At 39.6% G+C, this 20,452-nt stretch overlaps 1 protein-coding gene across 50 annotated transcripts in view; it reads left to right on the top strand.

Moving 5' to 3' along the window:
* The window catches only part of PRKN (parkin RBR E3 ubiquitin protein ligase), a 1,227,412-nt gene that overhangs the window by 211,624 nt on the left and 995,336 nt on the right, over positions 1-20,452 (top strand). For 6 of the 50 annotated variants that reach the window (XM_086318647.1, XM_086318656.1, XM_086318659.1 and 3 more), the window contains one exon: positions 15,789-15,897. The exons of the other annotated variants lie outside the window; for them this stretch is intronic. The gene's annotated coding sequence lies outside the window, so the exon portion shown is untranslated. The remainder of the gene's footprint in view (positions 1-15,788; positions 15,898-20,452) is intronic. 50 annotated transcript variants of the gene reach the window in all.

Raw genomic sequence — 20,452 nt, 5'->3', positions numbered from 1 at the left:
CACACACACACACACGTGCATGCACACAGTTCTTACCTCTTTTTTCTCTGTCATTTCTTGGCTTCTCCACAAACAGCATGTCTCCTGCTTAATTGCTCCTGTTTTTTATTCTGATCATCTGTCTCCATATCTCTCTTTATTCCCTCTTCTGTTATTCTCCCCTTCTTCTCAACCTCCTAATTACTCGTCTAGACATTGAAGTTAGAATTCTGCTCTGCTTCAGTTGGCTTTTGACTCTTTACTTTAGGTTCCATAACCCTAGGCACCCTTGCAACCAGGGAGCCCTCAGTTTGTACTGAGTGAATGGGAGCCTTAGCCACGTAGACTGAGAATATTTGGTTTTGAGTTTTCAGACAGTTATTTTTTACTTTTTAATGGTGGTAATTTTTAATTTAATCCTGCTCTTGAAGTGAAGTGAAAGTTGTTCAGTCTTGTCCATCTGTTTGTGACCCCACGGTCTAGCCTTCCAGGCTCCTCTGTCCATTCAGTTCTTCAGGTAAGAATACTGGAGTGGGTAGATGTTCCCTTCTCCAGGGGATCTTCCCAACCCAGAAATCTAACCGGGGTCTCCTGATTGCAGGCAGATTCTTTACCAGCTAAGCTACCAGGGAAGAAATACTGTTCTTGGGGAGTCTAACATGAAAACTATTCCTCAGATAATTGTTTTTAATATTGTCAATAAAAAGTAGCAAATACATGTGAAGTCTATAGACATGATTCATTCATTATCTTCAGTTGTTTTTTTTTTTTTTTTGAGGGGAAAATGAAGAATTCTCAGAGGAGTTTTTATAATTAAAAATGCATCTCATTGAAAATTCAGTTTTGACATGCTTTTCTGAATAACGACATCATAGTTCTCAAGCCCCCACCCTTCCCCTTGTTCCTTTTGCTCCCCTGGGCCTGTGGTAGCAGGTCTGCCTGTGCTCTGAAGCGCAGCTCTCGCCCAGGCCAGGGAATATGCTGCCTCTGGTGGCCTTACTCCTCCCTTCATAGCCGATCTCTTGATATTCAGAGTTTCTAGTCAGCTGGTCATCAGATCCTCTCCTCAGAATTGGTGCTTTGAACGCTTCTGTGCAGTCCCTTGGACAGGAGCCCTCCTGGAGCAGGCTTGTTCTCCTTGCCTTCCATGGTCTGACTTCACCCTGGTCTGCTTGTTGTATCATTATCAGTCATCACATCCTCAATCTAACAAATTTTAATCTTGGGAATCTTGTAATGTTGTTTCATGAATACCTTGTTTTAAGTTTGCCCTGAAAAATTTCCTTGAACATAGCTTTTTGTTATTAATATTACCATCAGCATTTAGATTTAGTAGAAAATTTAAAAATAAATAGACTTTATTGCCAACAATTTATACATTGACTTCCTGTGCTTTATTGAAAAGCTTTCAATTTATATTATAGGCTTAGAGATCATGCTTATAACATAAAAGTAAGTAGCCCCCCATATTCATTTTTTTCTACTTACCATTTTTTTAATTGAAATAGGATTTTATGGTTTCTCACTAAAATTCAAATAACCTAAAAAAAAAGCACAGTTGTTTCACAATTTATTCATTCACTGTGTGCAGGAGAAAATTAAATACAGATAGGCTACTCCTCCTGACAGGTGAAAGAAGTTAGGTATATGAAATATCCCAACTGTATTATTGGAAAATGAATAAGATGTATTATGCTCGTTTGTCTCCTCTTTGTCATTCTTAACATTAGGTTTAGATGGATCTTCCACCTACAGTATTACGTTATGTAAATATTTCTGTACTTTGCTCTTTCAAAGATATTAAATTATTTGAATAATGTTTTTGCAGCCACATGAGTGGAGGAGGAGAGGCCTTGCTAGTTCTAGTAAGACGAACAAATCAGCAGTTTATGAGTCCTCCTTCTTACTTTTAAAATATCAGGTTTTAATTAAACTAATTGAAAAGATTGGGACTCTTCTTCTTTATGGAAATGGTTGTTGGCGCTGAAGGGCTGGTGGGAAACCAGCTATTTTCCCCACCCATAATTTTATAACAAAGACTAACCTAAATTGTTGGAGGTCTATAACTGCAACATTTTTAACAGATTAGTTCATACTCAGTTTTACACGTAGAGTCTTGGAAATAGGTAACCTGAGAATGAAACTATACTGTTTCTAAGCTTTCCGTCAGCATATGGCCTGACAGCTTGGCTGTAGAATTGTGCTTTCCAATATGGTAGTCATTAGCCACACATGGCTAATTTGAAATGAATTGTACTGTAATTGAAGACACACACCAGATTTCAAAAACAGTATGAAAAGATAGAATTTATAACATTTTCTTAATACTTACTATATTAACTAACATTTGGACATACATAGAATATTATAATTAATGTTGGCTTTTTATTTTTTTTATTATTATTATTTTTTTTTACTTTACAATATTGCATTGGTTTTGCCATACATCAACATGTATCCGCCACGGGTGTACACATGTTCCCCATCCTGAACCCCCCTTTTCCTTTTTAAAATTTTGTCACTAGAAAACTAAAAATTACATATGTGGCTCACATTTGGAACTTCTTTAACCCAGGAAGATTAAGTGGGTGGTGTAGAAATGCCACACCTTTTGCAGTTAGACTGGGAAAAATTTTTATCTCTAGTGTCAAGCTTAATGTTGGCAAAAGTAAAGAAATGTGGGTGCTGGTGGCATTTAGTTTTAAAATGATGTTAATAGTATAAAGTAGACATCTATGCTAAGTTGCCAAAAAATGTATGCACCAATCCAGGTTGGAGATTACACATAATTCTTATATTGTTCTTACATCAAGCCCAGTGCTTGGCTGGCAGGAGCTTCTCAGCAAATATCTGCTGCACTGAATGAGGTACTGAACACACTCCACACTGGGAGTGGAACTCTTCCTTCAACCACCTAATCTGTTGGCAGGGATTCTATCCAACTCATATTTCTGCATTGGAAAACAAAGATACTATGAAAAATACTGTCAAATCCCTTGGTGAAATGTGTGTGTCTTACATTTATGGGATTATAAAATAATTAAGAAACTATATCCCCTGTTCTGCACGCACAACCCAAATTACCATATGCTCTTTGCAGCACTGAGTAAATGTCAGTTGCATGAATGCCGCATTGTCTCAGTCCAGTTATTGTTTGCAAAGGTATTTCGGGAGGTACTCATGATAAGCAGTACAAGATTTAAGGTTTCTTGTTCATGGGACATTTTTAGCAACCTCCTGTGTGCTAGGTGTTGGGATTACCAACATGAGGAATGCATGCTCTGGTGAGGAGAATGTTATATTTATTGATTCAGTTGCTATACATGGAGCAGCTCCCATATGCAGGCAGTTTATTCATCCCTGTCAGTTTGAAGTGGCTAAGTCCCTGCCCTGCTTACACTTTGATAAATAGCAGGTAGACAAGTAATCAGGCTTTGGTAGCTCAGCTGGTAAAGAATCTGCCTGCAATGCCAGAGACCCTGGTTAGATTCCTGGGTCTGGAAGATTACCTGGAGAAGGGATAGGCTACCCATTCTAGTACTCATGGTCTTCCCTTGTAGCTCACATGGTAAAGAATCCACCTGCAATGTGGGAGACCTGGGTTTGAACCCTGGGTTGGGAAGATCCCCTGGAGGAGGGCATGGCAATGCACTTGAGTATTCTTGCCTGGAGAATCCCCATAGACGGAGAAGCCTGGAGGGCTACAGGCCATGGATGGGGTCGCAGAGTGTCGGACACAGTTGAGCACAGTTGAGCACAGCACAGCACAAACAAGTAATCTGATCTTAAGAACCGTGGCAGTAACAAATGAGGTGATGAGAGCATGTCTGGGGAGCTCACTTAATTAGGGTGGTCATGAGAAGATCTTACATGAAGATGGCCTTTGAGATGCTATCCAAAGGATGAATATGGGCTTTGTAAAGATTTAGGAGAGCATCCAGGCAGAGGGAACAGCAAATGCCAAGACATAAAATTCAGAAAGAGTTTGGTTTATTTCAGAAACACAAAGAGAAAACCAGTATGGCTACAGCATGGCGTAGTTGTCAGAGTAGCTGTGCACGAAGAGGTGAAGGCTGGAGGAGAAATGGGAACCCCGTGATGTAGCCCTACGGGTTGTAATAAGGGGTATGGATTTTTTTCTGAGAACAAAAGCATGTAATTGAGATATTTTATGTAGGACACTTGATTTTATTCTTAGGTCAGAAGACTCATCTGACTGCTTTGAGGAGGTTTAGATATGAATGAGAAAGACTTGTTAAAAACATACTGCTCTTATTCAAGAGAGAGAGAATGATGGAGACAGTGGAGACAGAAGTAGGAAAAAATCTAAGATGTATTTTGGAGATAGGACTAAGAGCTTGATGATAAGAAAGGTGAGGGAAAGGAATAAATTTATGACGGCTGCTTTGTTTTTGGTATAATATTGACATTACAGTGAAGACTAAGAGAGGAGCTCGTATAGTGGGTGGAGTGTTTGACGAAAACTAAGATAAATTGTGACAAGTGCTCTAATGAATACCTACCATACTTCATACATGCACACGGTATTCATTAATCCCATATGTTTTGAGCAACTAGCATGTGCCAGACACTGGATATAAGCTAGTCAATAATACAGACACAGGTGTTGGTCTTCGTTATGCCTAGGTTGATACTGATAAATACTCTGGAGGAAAAGAAAGAAGGGAGTAAGGGTTAGGTGTACCATATGAGGGGATTATTTGTCATTTTAAAGAACATAGTTGAGAGGGCTTCCTCCCCAAGTTAACATTTTAGCAAAGACTTGTAATATTAATAAGTAAATGCAAGAAAAAATCATGGGAATAATTGAGTTCAGTATATTTCTCTTTACCATATCTATTCATTTATGTTACCCCCTCTTCTGCTAGAACGTGGACATGAAAGTGGAAGATGGCTCATTTGTAGAAGCTGGCTAATTCTTGAACAGGGTAACTGTTATGTGCATACACAGGGATAGTTCTTAGTTACCTTGGTTAATGAGAAATTATCCAAATCCATCTAGGCTTTAAATAAAGTAGTAGAGTCTAAAAGGGCAAAACGTGAAAAACAAGAAAACAGTGGTCTTTATTTTATTCTGCAGTTGAAGCAGATGCAGCAATGGCATTAAAAAAGTATGGTGTCAGTTTTTATTCCAAACAATAGCTGGGGCATGGGTGATTATTAAATGTCAGCACACATAGCCTATTTGCAGATTATCACTTCTACTTCCAAAGACAAGTCCAGGCACATTGCACTCCATAACAGAAGTTGGATAAAAAGAGAAGCAAAAGTTGGAAAAGAGAGAAAAGCAATGAGATGCATTATTTTCTTGAAGTAATTTATCACAGCTCTTGCTTCATCAATATGTGTAAAAACTTCCACATCATCAAAAAGGGTAGTAGCTCCTTCTGCAATCAATCTAGAAATAATAAGCTAGGCATGTTTCTTTCTTCGCTTTGTTATAAACATAAAAATATATGTCTGCTAGTATGTCAAGAAAAGAAAAATATTGGTGGTTTTGGTATTTTCTTTCAGTACTAGTTATTTGGAGTTGTCATCTTAAGGAATAATGTAATAAAAATGTTGATATACTGAAATACATTAAGATGTATTAGTCACCATATATCTAGAGGTTGCAGAGAGGAGGAGAGAGAAATAATAAAATTTGAGTGTGATGTTCTTGTGATAACTTTGTTACATTCTTAAATATTATCATACCTTCTTCCTAACTCAATTTTAGTGGTTTTTCTGGGACACATAAATCCTATGGGAGAGTTTATCCATGATTAAATTTTTATATCATATGTTATATGTGACAAAATTTTCACATCAGTGAGTGCAGGTGAAATTAGCCTTCTGTTTTTTACCTGCCATTAACATTTGATGTTATTTAATTAATATAACATTAATACCTCATTATATCTGGAAAATTGTAGAGGAACACCACCATTTAGCTAAATAATACCTCCAGAAAAAAAATTGTTTACATTCTGTTGTCTTTGTAAGACTGAAGTCATTTGTTTAATCTGTTTCTTCCAACCTAATATTAGAATCCGTTTTGGTGATGACCATTTTTATTGATATTATTTATGTCAAAAATGAAGATGCAGCAGATATATTGCAGCTTAGAAATAATATTCACTGTATTTAGTGCTGTATAACTGTACTCTTTATATTGGAGTGATAATTCCTTTATATGAAGAAAAGGCCAGAAAAGTATAATCCTGAAATCTAATTCCACCACTACTTCCAAGTTACATTCAATCTAGGAATTTATAAGAACCATAAATTAGTAAGACAGGTATATCAGTTCACGTGAATATTCATTGGAAGGACTGATGCTAAAGTTGAAACTCCAATCCTTTGGCCACCTCGTGCGAAGAGCTGACTCATTGGAAAAGACCCTGATGCTGGGAAAGATTGAAGGCAGGAGGAGAAGCTGACGACAGAGGATGAGATGGTTGGATGGCATCACCGACTCAATGGACATGGGTTTGGGTGGACTCTGGGAGTTGGTGATGGACACGGAGGCCTGGCGTGCCGCAATTCATGGGGTCGCAAAGAGTCGGACACGACTGAGCAACTGAACTGAATGTCCTTCCACTTGTCCCTGAGATCACCCTGTTTCACTGGGTGTCCAGTAACAAATGCATGACTTGGGAGGGGGCATAAAGGGATAGATGGGGGCATGCCTTCTCACACAGGAATTGTGATTTTTTCTTCTTCTCCATAAACATGGCTATGATGTCTCAACTTCAAACTTAATGGGAAGCTTCCTCTTCTTTTGTAAAGATAGATTTTTACTTATGTTAGGTAGGTAGAATAGGGAAAAGGACTCCAAAACGGTGATGACTAAAAGACAAGGAAGGTCAAAGGAAGGTATGAGGACCAGAGTTAAGACTTCAGGCAGAACAAACAGCACTCCTGGCTAAGCCGAATTTGCATAGGGCAGACCCAGGTGGAGGGAAAAACAAAAGGAGGAGCCAAAGCGCTTTCTCACTCTCTCTCTCTCCCCCGCATGCCTGCGCTCTTTCTCTTTCTCTTTCTCTTTCTCCCTCTCTCACTTTCTCTCTCTCCCTCCCCCGCACACTCCTCCACTCTCTTCTCTTCGAGTCTTTGGGTTGGCATGCCCTCATGCTTCGAGGATGGATTCTCCTATCTTCTAAATAAAATAGAGCTGTAACACTAATTTGCCTAAAAGCTACAACATGGTTTGTCCAAGACCCGAGAGCTGTGAGGGCTTTAATGTCCGTCGCGCCAAATCTTTGTTGTGATGAGACAAAGAACCGAGGAACATACACTCGCGTGACACTTATGTTATGTAGTTCATTCTTTTTCATTCCCATAAAGTTGGCACAGATCACAGCACTCCTTCCTAGGACTGATATTTTGCTTGTTAGTTTAAACAGAGATATAATTGATGTGAAGTGAGGTGAAGGTGAAAGTCACTCAGTCGTTTCTGACTCTTTGTGACCCTATGGACTTAGTCCATGGAATTCTCCAGGCCAGAATACTGGAGTGGGTAGCCTTTCCCTTCTCCAGGGGATCTTCACAACCCAGGAATCAAACCCAGGTCTCCCACATTGCAGGCAGATTCTTTACCAGCTGAGCCAGAAGGGAAGCCAAAGAATACTGGACTGGGTAGCCTATCCCTTCTCCAGCGGATCTTCCCGACCCAGGAATCGAACCGGCTTCTCCTGCATTGCAGGTGGATTCTTTACCAACGGAGCGATGAGGGAAGCCCCTATAATTGACATATCACATTGTAATTCTCTTAGATACCAGACTTAACTCTTAATCCAGATACATTTCATAGAATATTGAGTTTTATTAGAAAAAACAGACTCTCATACTTTGCAATTTCAAACTACATTACACAACTGTAGTAGTCAAACTGTATGGTTTGTGTAAAACCTGACGTATAGACCACTGGAGCAGAGCAGAGATCCCAGATACACCACACATGTATGACCAACTGATTTCCAACCAAGGCACCAAGGATATATAAACGGGAAAGAACAGTTTCTTCAATAAATGGTGTTGAATAGTTACGTGCGAAAGAATAAAACTGGCCCGCTACGTCACATATAAACATCAACTCAGAATATAAAGACTTGAATCTAAAACCTGAAAGCATAAAAAGGGATGAAATCTTGTAATCTGCATCAATGGGGATGGACCTTGAGGGCATTAAGTTAAGTGAGATCCGTCAGGCATTAAAAGGTAAATACCATATGGTCTCTCGTATATGAGGAGTTACTTTTTAAAAAAGATTACCCCTTCTCAGCCCCACAGACAAACTGACTTCATGGATGAAGAAGACAGGTTGGAAGTTGTCTGAGGGGAGGGCTTAAGGTACGGGAAAATGGGTCAGAGGGGTCAGAAGGTGCAGGTTTTCAGTTATAAGATAAGTCAACGGTGGTGTAGGTTACAGCATGGTGATACAGTTACTACTGCACTGTACATTAGAGAGTGACACAGTGAATCCTAAAAGTTCTCATCAGGAGAATAAAAAGCTTAGTAAGAGTGATGGATGGGTATTAATTGCTTCATATGCAAATATTGACCAAGTACATTATACAATTGATACTAATAAAATGTTATGTTAATTATACTCAGTAATTAATTGATTGACTGATTAATCATAGTATTTTTGTTTCAGTTAGTAAGTGCTTTTGGGGGGTTGTTATCAGCAAATTGGGAGAAGGCAATGGCACCGCACTCCTGTACTCTCGCCTGGAAAATCCCATGGACGGAGGAGCCTGGTGGGCTGTAGTCCATGGGGTCGCTAAGAGTTGGACACGACTGAGCGACTTCACTTTTACTTTTCACTTTCATGCACTGGAGAAGGAAATGGCAGCCCACTCCAGTGTTCTTGCCTGGAGAATCCCAGGGACAGGGGAGCCTGGTGGGCTGCTGTCTAGGGGTTGCACAGAGTTGGACACGACTGAAGTGACATAGCAGCAGCAGCAGCAAATTAAGTAGTTTTAATGTTCATGTCTGGAGAAAGAAATGACAGTCCACTCCAGTATTCTTGCCTGGGTAATCCCATGGACAGAGGACCCTGGTGGCTACAGTCCATGGGGTTGTAAAGAGTTATAAATGACTTAGTGACTAAAGAACAACAGTTAGAACTGGATGTGGAACAATAGACTGGTTCCAAATAGGAAAAGGAGTACGTCAAGGCTGTATATTGTCACCCTGCTTATTTAACTTATATGCAGAGTACATTAGGAGAAATGCTGGGCTGGAAGAAGCACAAGCTGGAATCAAGATTGCCAGGAGAAATATCAATAACCTCAGATATGCAGATGACACCACCCTTACGGCAGAAAGTGAAGAGGAACTAAAAAGCCTCTTGATGAAGGTGAAAGAGGAGAGTGAAAAAGTTGGCTTAAAATTCAACATTCAGAAAACTAAGATCATGGCATCTGGTCCCATCACTTCATGGGAAATAGATGGGGAAACAGTGGAAACAGTGTCAGACTTTATTTTTCTGGGCTCCAAAATCACTGCAGATGGTGACTGCAGCCATGAAATTAAAAGATGCTTACTCCTTGGAAGGAAAGTTATGACCAACCTAGATAGCATGTTGAAAAGCAGAGACATTACTTTGCCAACAAAGGTCTGTCTAGTCAAGGCTATGCTTTTTCCAGTGGTCATGTATGGATATGAGAGTTGGACTGTGAAGAAAGCTGCGCGCTGAAGAATTGATGCTTTTGAACTGTGGTGTTTGAGAAGACTGTTGAGAGTCCCTTGGACTGCAAGGAGATCCAACCAGTCCATTCTGAAGGAGATCAGCCCTGGGATTTCTTTGGAAGGAATGATGCTAAAGCTGAAACTCCAGTACTTTGGCCATCTCATGCAAAGAGTTGACTCATTGGAAAAGACTCTGATGCTGGGAGGCATTGGGGGCAGGAGGAGAAGGGGACGACAGAGGATGAGATGGCTGGATGGCATCACTGACTCGATGGATGTGAGTCTGAGTGAACTCCGGGAGTTGGTGATGGACAGGGAGGCCTGGCGTGCTGCGATTAATGGGGTCGTAAGGAGTCGGACATGACTGAGCTACTGAACTGAAACTGAACTGAAAGAACAACATCAATGCTAGTGTAGTTTCATTTTGCATTGTATAAATCTGGAGCTTTAAAGTAGTCACAATTTCGTGATTGTGTTTTAATTTGAGGCTTCTTTTACCTTTTTAAATGTAATAATTTTTTAGTTATATTTTCAACTAGGATCCCAGGTTTTTGGTTAAAAATAGGAAAGGTGAAATTTATTTAATAATGCAGAATTAAGTGAACTAATACAAATGCTCACAGGTAGTTCCCATCAAAGCAAATACATGTTCAAAGATGAGTTTTAATTTACTGGACTGTATAAAGTTTTCTTTGACTCCTTATCTTGAACTTTAAATGTTTAGCCTTAAAATTGTCTCCTGGATTGTAATATTTTCTGTCAGAGTTAAAATTAGGAAAGTACTTCATCTATTAGAATATGTAGTTGTTATTACAGAAAGACCTGTTCAACTCTGTATGGTAGAAAGATAAGACACACATTGGCATCTTAACCCTTAAAGCTTATACTGGAGGAGACTCTGTGTATGTCTATGTATGTACGCACATAAGTTTGTCATAAAAGTCAAGTTGAAGTGAAACGTGCCTGATGTTTTTGATAGTTACAGTTAACCCTTGAACAACATGGATTTGAAACTAGGTGGGTCCACTTATGTGTGAATTTTTTTCAAGAGTAAATGCTGCAATGATACATGATTTGCAGTTGATTAAGTCTGCAGATGTAAAACCTCGGACACCAAGGAGCTGCAGATACTGAGGAACTACATATATGGAGGCTGACCATAAGTTTCTTGTGGATTTTCTACTGCTTAGAGGGTTGACACCCCTAACTCTTGAGTTGTCAAGGGTTAACTCTGTATCAGTCTACATCGTAGAATTAGAGGTCCTTTGTGAGAAGCCATGTACAGTCACACATCTGATGCCCAGTTTAATTAACAACAGACATTTGTTAACCATATATTGGCCTCCGGTATGAAGGGCATAATCGTGATACAACCTTCAGAATATCATAGAGTTCAGAATATAAACATGTAGATATTTTGACGTATTCCTTTTTAAATGTGTGATAGTTAACATGCTGTCTGAATATTAAAAGATTGTTCTTTTGTGCAATATAAAATTTAGCCTTTAAAAGTTTGAAGGGACACCTCCAGACTTCTCAAAACTATCGAAGACCCTTCCTGCTCTCTCATCACTTACTATTGCAGAGAGTCATCCATTATAATACTGACATCCTCATGGCTAATGAAAACACCTTGCTTTTTTCCTAAAAAGTAATCAGTGAACTGTGACTTTCTTCTGTAATAATGAAAATATCCACTTGGAAATCCCTTACTTGGTTTTTCTGTATCTGTCATTAATTTGTTTTTATCTCTGAAATATTTTGAACTCCTTCTGCCTTTAACCACTCCCATCTTCTCTGTTCTCAAGGCATTCAGTGTATTTTACTTGGTGCAGGCCCATATATATCGTATTTGATCATATCTGCCCCTAGGATGTTTAATTCATTTCTGTGACATCAGTGTCTAGCACTGTGCCTAGCACATAGTTACTTATTAAGAAAATATTTGTTGAAAGTACGAATGAATTTTAATGTCACTAGCAATTTGTTCTAAGTGTTACTCATACTGACTTTAGAGCATATGGAAATTAGAACAGTGTTAATAATTTGAGCAAATTAAGTTTCTGTATTAACTCTGAAATATATATCTCCTTTTTTTCATACAATTAGCACTAGTCTGGGTCCTGAAAGCACTTTGAGGCACAGCAACTGTAGGATATTTAAAAGCAAAGCTTTACCACATTGTAAAAGCAAACATCTGAATGCAAAAAATGATGTTTGTGAATTTTGTAAGTTTCTTTCCATAACTGCAGGCTTCTCTGATGAATAAAAATAGGAAAGAAAGACGTCTAAAATTAAGTGAACGCACATTCACTTGTTTGGTTGTTCCCAGAGTACTAATAGCGTTTCCCAGGTGGCGCAGGTGGTAAAGAACACACCTACCAGTGCAGGAGACATAAAAGGAGGCAGGTTCGATCCCTGGGCCTCTGGAGGAGGCCCTGGCAATACACTCCAGTCTTCTTATCTGGAGAATCCCATGGATAGAGGAGCCTAGTGTGCTACGGTCCATAGGGTTATGAAGAGTTGGACACGACTGAAATGGCTTAGCATGCATGCATGTGAGCAGAAAGTTTTCCTGAGTTACAGTTTACATAATAAAAATTTCACTCGAACTATATTTCCATTTTTTTTAGTATTTTTGCAGAGTTCTGCAACTATCACCACAATCTATTTTAGATTTCATCACCCCTAAAAGAAACCCCTACCCTTTAGCCATAACTCCCATTTCTCCCTGAATACCACCCTAGTCAACCACTAATATACTTTCTTTGTCTAAAGATTAGCCTGTTCTGGACATTTAATATGAATGAATCATGTAACTTGTGGTCTTTTGTAACTGGCTTCTTTTACTTAGTATTTATGTTTCCTTAATGTTGTATCTATAGTTGGAATCAGTACCCTAAAAAGGATACTAATTTAAAAATTACCATTAAATATTTAATTGTATGAATATACTACATATATGCATATGTTGTTTAGTCGCTAGGTTGTATCCAACTTTTTGCAACTCAGGGACTGTTGGAGAAGGCAATGGCACCCCACTCCAGTACTCTTGCCTGGAAAATCCCATGGACGGAGGAGCCTGGCGGGCTGCAGTCCATGGGGTCGATAAGAGTCGGACATGACTGAATGACTTCACTTTCACTTCCTACTTTCATGCGTTGGAGGAGGAAATGGCAACCCACTCCAGTATTCTTACCTGGAGAATCCCAGGGATGGGGGAGCCTGGTGGGCTGCCGTCTGTGGGGTCGCACAGAGTCAGACACGACTGAAGCGACTTAGCAGCAGCAGCAGCAGCAGCAGGGACTGTAGCCCGCTAGGCTCCTCTGTTCAAGGGACTTCCCAGGCAAGAATACTGGAGTGGGTTGCCATTGTCTTCTCGTGGGGATCTTCCCAACCCGGGGTTGGAACCCACATCTCCTACATTGGCAGGTGGATGCTTTGCCACTGAGCCACCAGGAAAACCCTACCAGCTGTATGCCTAAATTCATTATTAATTTATCTTTTGATCATTAAAATGAAACTGATATGAACATCCGTGTATAAGTTTCTACATGGAAATAAATTTTCTTTTCTCTTGAGTATACGTGTAGGAGCAGACTCGCTGGCTTGCATGGTAACTGTGTGTGTTTCATTGTTTGAAGCACTGCCTGACTGTTTTCCAGGGACTGCACCATTTTACATTCACACCAGGCATGTATGAAGTTCCAGTTTCTCCACTTCTATAGAGAGATTTTAAGAGATCTTAATAAATATATCCAAAGGGAACTTAAGAATGTAACATCATTTTTATGATTACCAGAAAGCCATTTTGCAATTTATTTTGGAAAACAGGGTTGCTTTTTATTGCGTTAATAGCTACTATTAATAATACTCTCAGCTCCAAACATTTACTGATTGTTTACAGTATACATGTAGTCTGCCATTTCATCCTTGCTACAGCGCTGGATAGTAGACGCGAGTGTGGTTTCCTTTGTTGAGGACACTAAAGCAGAGCAAGGTAAATGAAGGAAGAGTGAGAAGGGAGTCCACCAAGGCGACCGGACACGAGAGCTCTATATATGAAATCACACTCTGCCCTGGCATATGTTGACTGATGCTGCCACAGGTTTTTTCTGGGAAGTTAGAAAATACACTCACGATTGGAATTTTGTATTTAAAGTTTAAGATTAAAATTACAGTATAAGTTTTGGTCTGTGGGACAGAGACTCCCTTTTATTGACCATTTTGTTTAATTGTTAATTATGTTTTGTGTTACGTCAATAGAAGACGTAGGATTATGATTTCTTTTTTTTTAATTCAATTTTTTAAAAATTTATTTTTTGGTGACGCAGTGTGGCATGGGGATCTTAGTTTCCCCACCAGGGATAGAGCCCACACCCCCCTGCGCTGGAAGCACGAGTCTTAATCGGTGGACCACCAGGGAAGTCTAGGATGCGATTCTCATAAACTATTAGCGCTATCATGTGGTGAATGTCTACTGTGTTCCAAGCACTCTTCCAAGTCTGTTTCTGTATTAACTCAAAAGTAATGTGATGCTGACTTTAAAGTATATTAGCCTAAATGCTTTTAATGCACAAATCAGTGAGGTATATTAGCTCACAGTGAAAACATTTACTTTTCTCAAAATTAAAATTTACTTTTCTCAAACATTTCTTTTACTCAATTTAAATAATTTAATTATATTCATTTTTTCATCTTAAAAATTAGTGGCTAATATTCACATGAAAATATGTTATACAACAAAAAGAGAGATGCAATTAACACCACAGTGAGGTGTCACCTCATATCTGTCAGAATGACTCTCATGAAAAAATTTACAAGTACCATGTTGGAGAGGATGTGGAGAAAAGGGAACCTTTGTATATCATTGATGGGGATGTAAATTGGTGCAGTTACTTGATGTGACATGCTTTATGGAGAAACTATATGTGTTAAAGAAGCTTTGTTGGGATATGAGTTTGATGGCTGCTGGCCATGGTTCAGTGTTAATGAATCAGCTATGTATCTTAGATGTCTTTAAACAGAGACACACGTAAAAAAAAAAAGCTATGTATTGATTGGTTGGTGAAAATTTTGTGATGAGAAGCTCACAGGAACCTAACTTTGTATTTCTCTTAGGAGCTGTGGGTTAGTATTCTACTAATTTAGTGTTTGTGGTGACTTTATAGAACCTAACTACCATGAAAAACAAAAATGGATTATTTTTGTTTTAAATTTCTTTCTGTGTCACTCTGAAACATCTCTGAGATAAAAAAACATCTTTTAAATATGTTTTTATCAAAGCCTTGGGGCTGCATATATATTTTGTTTAATTTGAGGAAAATGCCTGCCTTTTGACATGATTTGCAAAACAAGTCTTATTATTGGATCAGTCAGTAAGAATTTATCAGAAAAAAACAATGTCCCCCAATAGCCATTTTGTTATTATTTAATTCTTAAACCTCAGTGGGTAAGTGACTGTCTGGCTGGATGGCTGCCTGGCTGGCTTGTTAGGTGAATGAATGACTGGGTGGGTGGTTGAATGGATACAAGATTGGATGTTAGGGAAGGAATAGACCTTTGCCAGCAGTTCATTTCCCAATTGAAATAAGGCAGAGTCTATGGGGTCGCACAGAGTCAGACACGACTGAAGCGACTTAGCAGCAACAGCAGCAACTTTTATTGGATTGACAAAAAAGTATGTTTGTCTTTTTCCATCAGATCTTATGGAGAACTGCCCCCACCCCTGCAATTTTTTTTTGGACAATCCAATATTACAAATGACAGTCTTATGTCTACTCTCCTGAGACTCAACTCAGTCTTATCTCTACTCTCCTGAGACTCAAGGAATTGCTTCTTGGCAAGACTGAGAGTGTGGAAGATCTTGTCCCTCTTTGCTTTATCTGAATTCCTAACAACCCAACCTAACCCAGATGATAGTCTGAGATGCCTAAAATAAACCATTGTTAATGCCAACTTTCACTCTACTGTATAAGAAGTGAAGTGAAGTGAAGCCGCTCAGTCATGTCCGACTCTTTGCCACCCCATGGACTGTAGCCTACTAAGCTCCTCCATCCATGGGATTTTCCAGGCAAGACAACTAGAGTGGGTTCCCATTTCTTTTCCAGGGGATCTTGCCAACCCAGGGATCGGACCCTGGTCTCCCGCATTGTAGGCAGACTCTTTACCGTCTGAGCCACCAGGGAAGCCCTACTGTATAAGAAGCCAAGCACTATTGTAAGTTAATGGTTAAAAGAAGCTTTTTAATCACCAATAATTTAAGTTACCCTTTTTGTTTTGGATACCATGTGCTAATAAACCAGAGTGAAACTGGGAAAGAATGAGTGGGTTGACTTTCTTTTTAAAAATGGGAAAATGTTGATTTTGAAGAGAAAGTAGGACAAGAACTATTATGAACTATTAAGAACTATTATGACACCTCAGCCATAGACACGTTTTCTAACATACCAGTCTTAAGTAAGCTTACATGAGGGTTCAGAGGTGTAGAGATTACCTTTTACCTCCCGGGGTAACATATAGTCTTTGTAGTGAGGGGCTCAGGACACCGCTTCTAGTTCCTGCTTCTTTCCTTTTAAATCTCAGGTAAACCACTTTCCCTTCTCATACATCTGTTTATTCACCTTAAAAGTAGGAGTAGTAAATGCTGTCACAATCATCATTCACAGCTGTTGTGAAGATTAACTGAGATAATGTCTGTAAAACACTTTTAAAACTGAAAGCTCAATATAAACATAAGATATCATTATCAGTATCCTAAAGTCACTTTGGATCGATTACAGTGTACTCTAAAGCACAGTGAAATACAACTCCATTGGGAATACCTTTCTTACTGAATAAAAGTTTTCTAACCAACTAAACATTAATATCTCAGTTGGTAAAGAATCCACATGCAATGCAGGAGACCCCGGTTTGATTCCTGGGTCGGGAATATCTGGAGAAGGGCTAGGCTACCCACTCCAGTGTTCTTGGACTTCCCTTGTAGGTCAGCTGGTAAAGAATCCACCTGCAATGTGGGAGACTTGGGTTCCATCCCTGGGTTGGGAAGATCCCCTGGAGAAGGGAAAGGCTACTCACTCCAGTATTCTGGCCTGGAGAATTCCATGAACTGTATAGTCCATGGGGTCGCAAAGAGTCGGACACGATTAAGTAACTTAAAAAAAAAAAAAATTACTATTGTGCAATTGATGTAGTAACTGAAATTTTAAACCCATATGGTGGGCCTTAGGTAAGAGTTAATAATTGCATTTTAGAAATTGATTAACTTTCAGACTGTTTCTGTCCCTGTTTGTAAAACGCAGCTCTTGTAGAGAGTGCATCGTTACGTAAACCTTGTTCTTTCCTATCTGACGGCCTGTGCCTTTTAATTACAGTATTTATTTCATTCAAATTTAATGCAGTTATTGACATGATTGAATCTGAATCTGTCGTTTTATTTATGTTTTCTACTTACTCTTCCATTTGTGCCCCTCTGTTACTTCATTTCTGATTCTAGTGGATTCAATATTTTGTAGAATTCCACTGTAATTTTTACTTGCTTTTTGACTTAGCATTATAATTTACTCCAAGAATTTTAATGCATATTCTTAAATTTTGACAGTCAATATTGTTAACATTGCACCAGTTTCCCCCCAAAATGTACAAGAAATGGTTGTTATCCATCCCCTGGTTTTTTTTTTTTTTTTTTGTCATAGTTATTGTATTTATATTTTGGACCACTCATGAAGCTTTTTAATTTTTGTGTTGAATGTTTTCTTTGCTCAGCACCATAACAGACTACCACTAGCTTGGAAAGTTTAAATAATATAAATGTAGTTTTCCTCAGTTCTGGAGTCTTGAAGTCTGAGATCAGGGTCCAGCATGGTTAGGTTCTGGGATGGGCCTTCTTCCTGGCTCAGACAACCTCCATCTGCCCACACCCTCGTGTAGCAGGAGGGGAAGCAAACATTCTGGCACCTCTTCCTATAGGATCAGTTCAGTTCAGTTGCTCAATCATGTCTGACTCTTTGCGACCCCATGAATCACAGCACTCCAGGCCTCCTGTCCATCACCAACTCCCGGAGTTCACTCAGACTCATGTCCATTGAGTCAGTGATGTCATCCAGCCATCTCATCCTCTGTCGTCCCCTTCTCCTCCTGCCCCCAATCCCTCCCAGCATCAGGGTCTTTTCCAATGAGTCAACTCTTTGAATGAGGTAGGATAGGGACACAAATATCATCATGACGGCCCCATTCTCATGACCTTATTATGTAAACCCAAGTACCTCCACAAGGTTCCATCTCCAAATATCATTGTATTGGGTGACAGGGCTTTAAAATATGAATTTGGGGATGTGACTTAATTAAGTCCATATAATCTGTTATGTTATTAAGGAAATTAAGATGAACAAAGCAAAATCCCTGTATATTGTCGTCTGTATTTACTCAGATATTTTTGCATTTCTGTTATTCTTAAACTTTCACGAGGACCATCATTTCCCTCCGGTATCATTAACCTCTAAAATGAAGTTTTTATTAGCATTTCTTATAGGGTGAGTCTGCTTGTGACAGATTTTCTTAGTTTTCTTACATCTTGAAAAGCAAAAGTCAGTGTCTGACTCTTTGCAACCCCGTGGACTATACAGTCCATGGAATTCTCCAGGCTAGAATACTGGAGTGGGTAGGCTTTGCCTTCTCCAGGGGATCTTCCAACCCAGGGATCGAACCCAGGACTCTGGGATTGTAGGCGGATTTTTACCAGCTGAGCCACAAGGGAAGCCCAAGACTACTGGAGTTGGTAGCATATCCCTTCTGCAGCAGATCTTCCTGAATAAGGAATCAAGCTGGGATATCCTGTATTGCAGGCAGATTCTTTACCAACTGAGCTATCAGGGAAGCCTTTCTTACATCTTAAAATATCTTTATTTTGCCTTTATTCCCAAAGATTATTTTTACTGGATATAGAATTCTTTATTTAACAGTACTTTTGTTTTTAATGTGAAAACCTTAAAGATGTTATAATTTTACTTCTGGCCTCCCTTGTTTTTAATGATGAGGTAACCACAACAAAATATGGAAAATTTTTAAAGAGATAGGAATATCAGACCACCTTACCTGCCCCCTGAGAAATCTGTATGCAGTTTAAAAAGCAACAGTTAGAAGCAGACATGGAACAACATGGTTCCAATTTGGGAAAGAAGTACGTAGAGTCTCTATATTATCACCTTGCTTATTTAACTTATATGCAGAGTACATCATGTGAAATGCCAGGCTGGTTAAAGCCAAGCTGGCACTTATTTAAAGCTATGTTTTTTCCTGGAGAAGGAAATGGCAACCTACTCCAGTATTCTTGCCTGGAGAACCCCACGGACGGAGGAGTCCACGGGGTCGCCAAGAGTCAAACACGACTGAATGACTTCACTTTCATACTTTCATGGTTTTTCCAGTATTCAGGTATGGATATGAGACTTGGATTGTAAAGGAACCTGAGTGTTGAAGAATTGATGCTTATGAACTGTCGTGTTGGAGAAGACCCTTGAGAGTCCCTTGGATAGCAAGGAGATCCAAGCAGTCAATCCTAAAGGAAATCAGTCCTGAGTATTCATTGGAGGGACTGATGCTGAAGCTAGAAACTCCAGTACTTTGGCCACCTGATGTGAAGAAGAGACTTATGCTGGGAAAGATTGAAGGCAGGAGAAGAAGGGAATGACAGACGATGAGATGGTTGGATGGCATCATCGACTCATGGACATTTTCTCTTCTAGAATGACATCTAGGATGTCATATTACATTTAGTTGCCATGTCCCCTTAGGCCCCTCTAGATGGTGAAAATTTCTCAGACTGGTTTTTGATGACCTGGAAAGTTTTGAGGGCTAATGGTCAGGTATGTTTAAGACTATTCCCCAACTGGTATATATCTGATGCTCCTCTCAAGGTTAGCCTGGGGTTTTGTGTTTTTGAGAGGAAGACCCCAGAGATAAAAAGCCATGGTCATCCCATCAGATGAAGGGTACACAGTATCAGTGTGACTTATCTCTGCTGATGTTGACCCTGATCACCTGGCTAAAGTGCTGTTCTTGGGTTTCTCCACTAGGAGGTTTCTCTTGTTCCCTCTTCCCACATTGTGCTCTCTGGAAGAAGTCACTATTTGAAGTGCTCACTGAAAGGATGGAGTGTTATAGTCCATCTCTTTGAGCGGGTCTTTCCCTTTGCCGAGATGCTTTGAGTATGTTATGCATCTTTGTGGTTCATGAACCTGTCAGAGATGTGGGTAGACAGAGTTGGAGATTCCCTTTATGCTTCTTTTCCTTCTGGGATTTTTCCTGCTGTTCTCTTCTTAAAGGCAAGTTTCTCCAGGTTCAGGATTTTGCTTCTTTGCACCAGAAAGACAGTTTTTGCCACCAGAGTACCTGCAACCCTTCATGCCATCCAGATTGTACCTGGCTGTGAACTAAGAGCTGTGAAAGTGAGCCTGCCTGCCTTTGCTTCTGCTGACATGTGCTCTCTACCAGAGTCTCCCTTCTTTTCATTCTTCAGTGTCTTCAGGTCCACATACTTTCTGCAGGGAATTGATCTTACATGATCCTGAGTCATTACAAAAAGCAGAAATGCTGGCCTGTGTCTAACACTGTGATAGTGAGGATGAAGAGACTAAAAGAAGTTTCTGATCAGAAAGAACTTAAAATTGAGTTCAGTTTAGTTCAGTTCGTTCAGTCAGGTCCGACTCTTTGTGACCCCATGGACTGCAGCACACCAGGCCTCCCTGTCCATCACGAACTCCTGGATTTACTCAAG

This window comes from Bos grunniens, chromosome 9 (assembly GCF_055505025.1).
Source record: "Bos grunniens cultivar Pamir isolate PY7600 chromosome 9, Bosgru_T2T1.0, whole genome shotgun sequence".
NCBI lineage: Eukaryota > Metazoa > Chordata > Mammalia > Artiodactyla > Bovidae > Bos > Bos grunniens.
The sequence above is the reverse complement of the archived record's forward strand: the minus strand, read 5'-3'. Positions and strand labels throughout refer to the sequence as shown.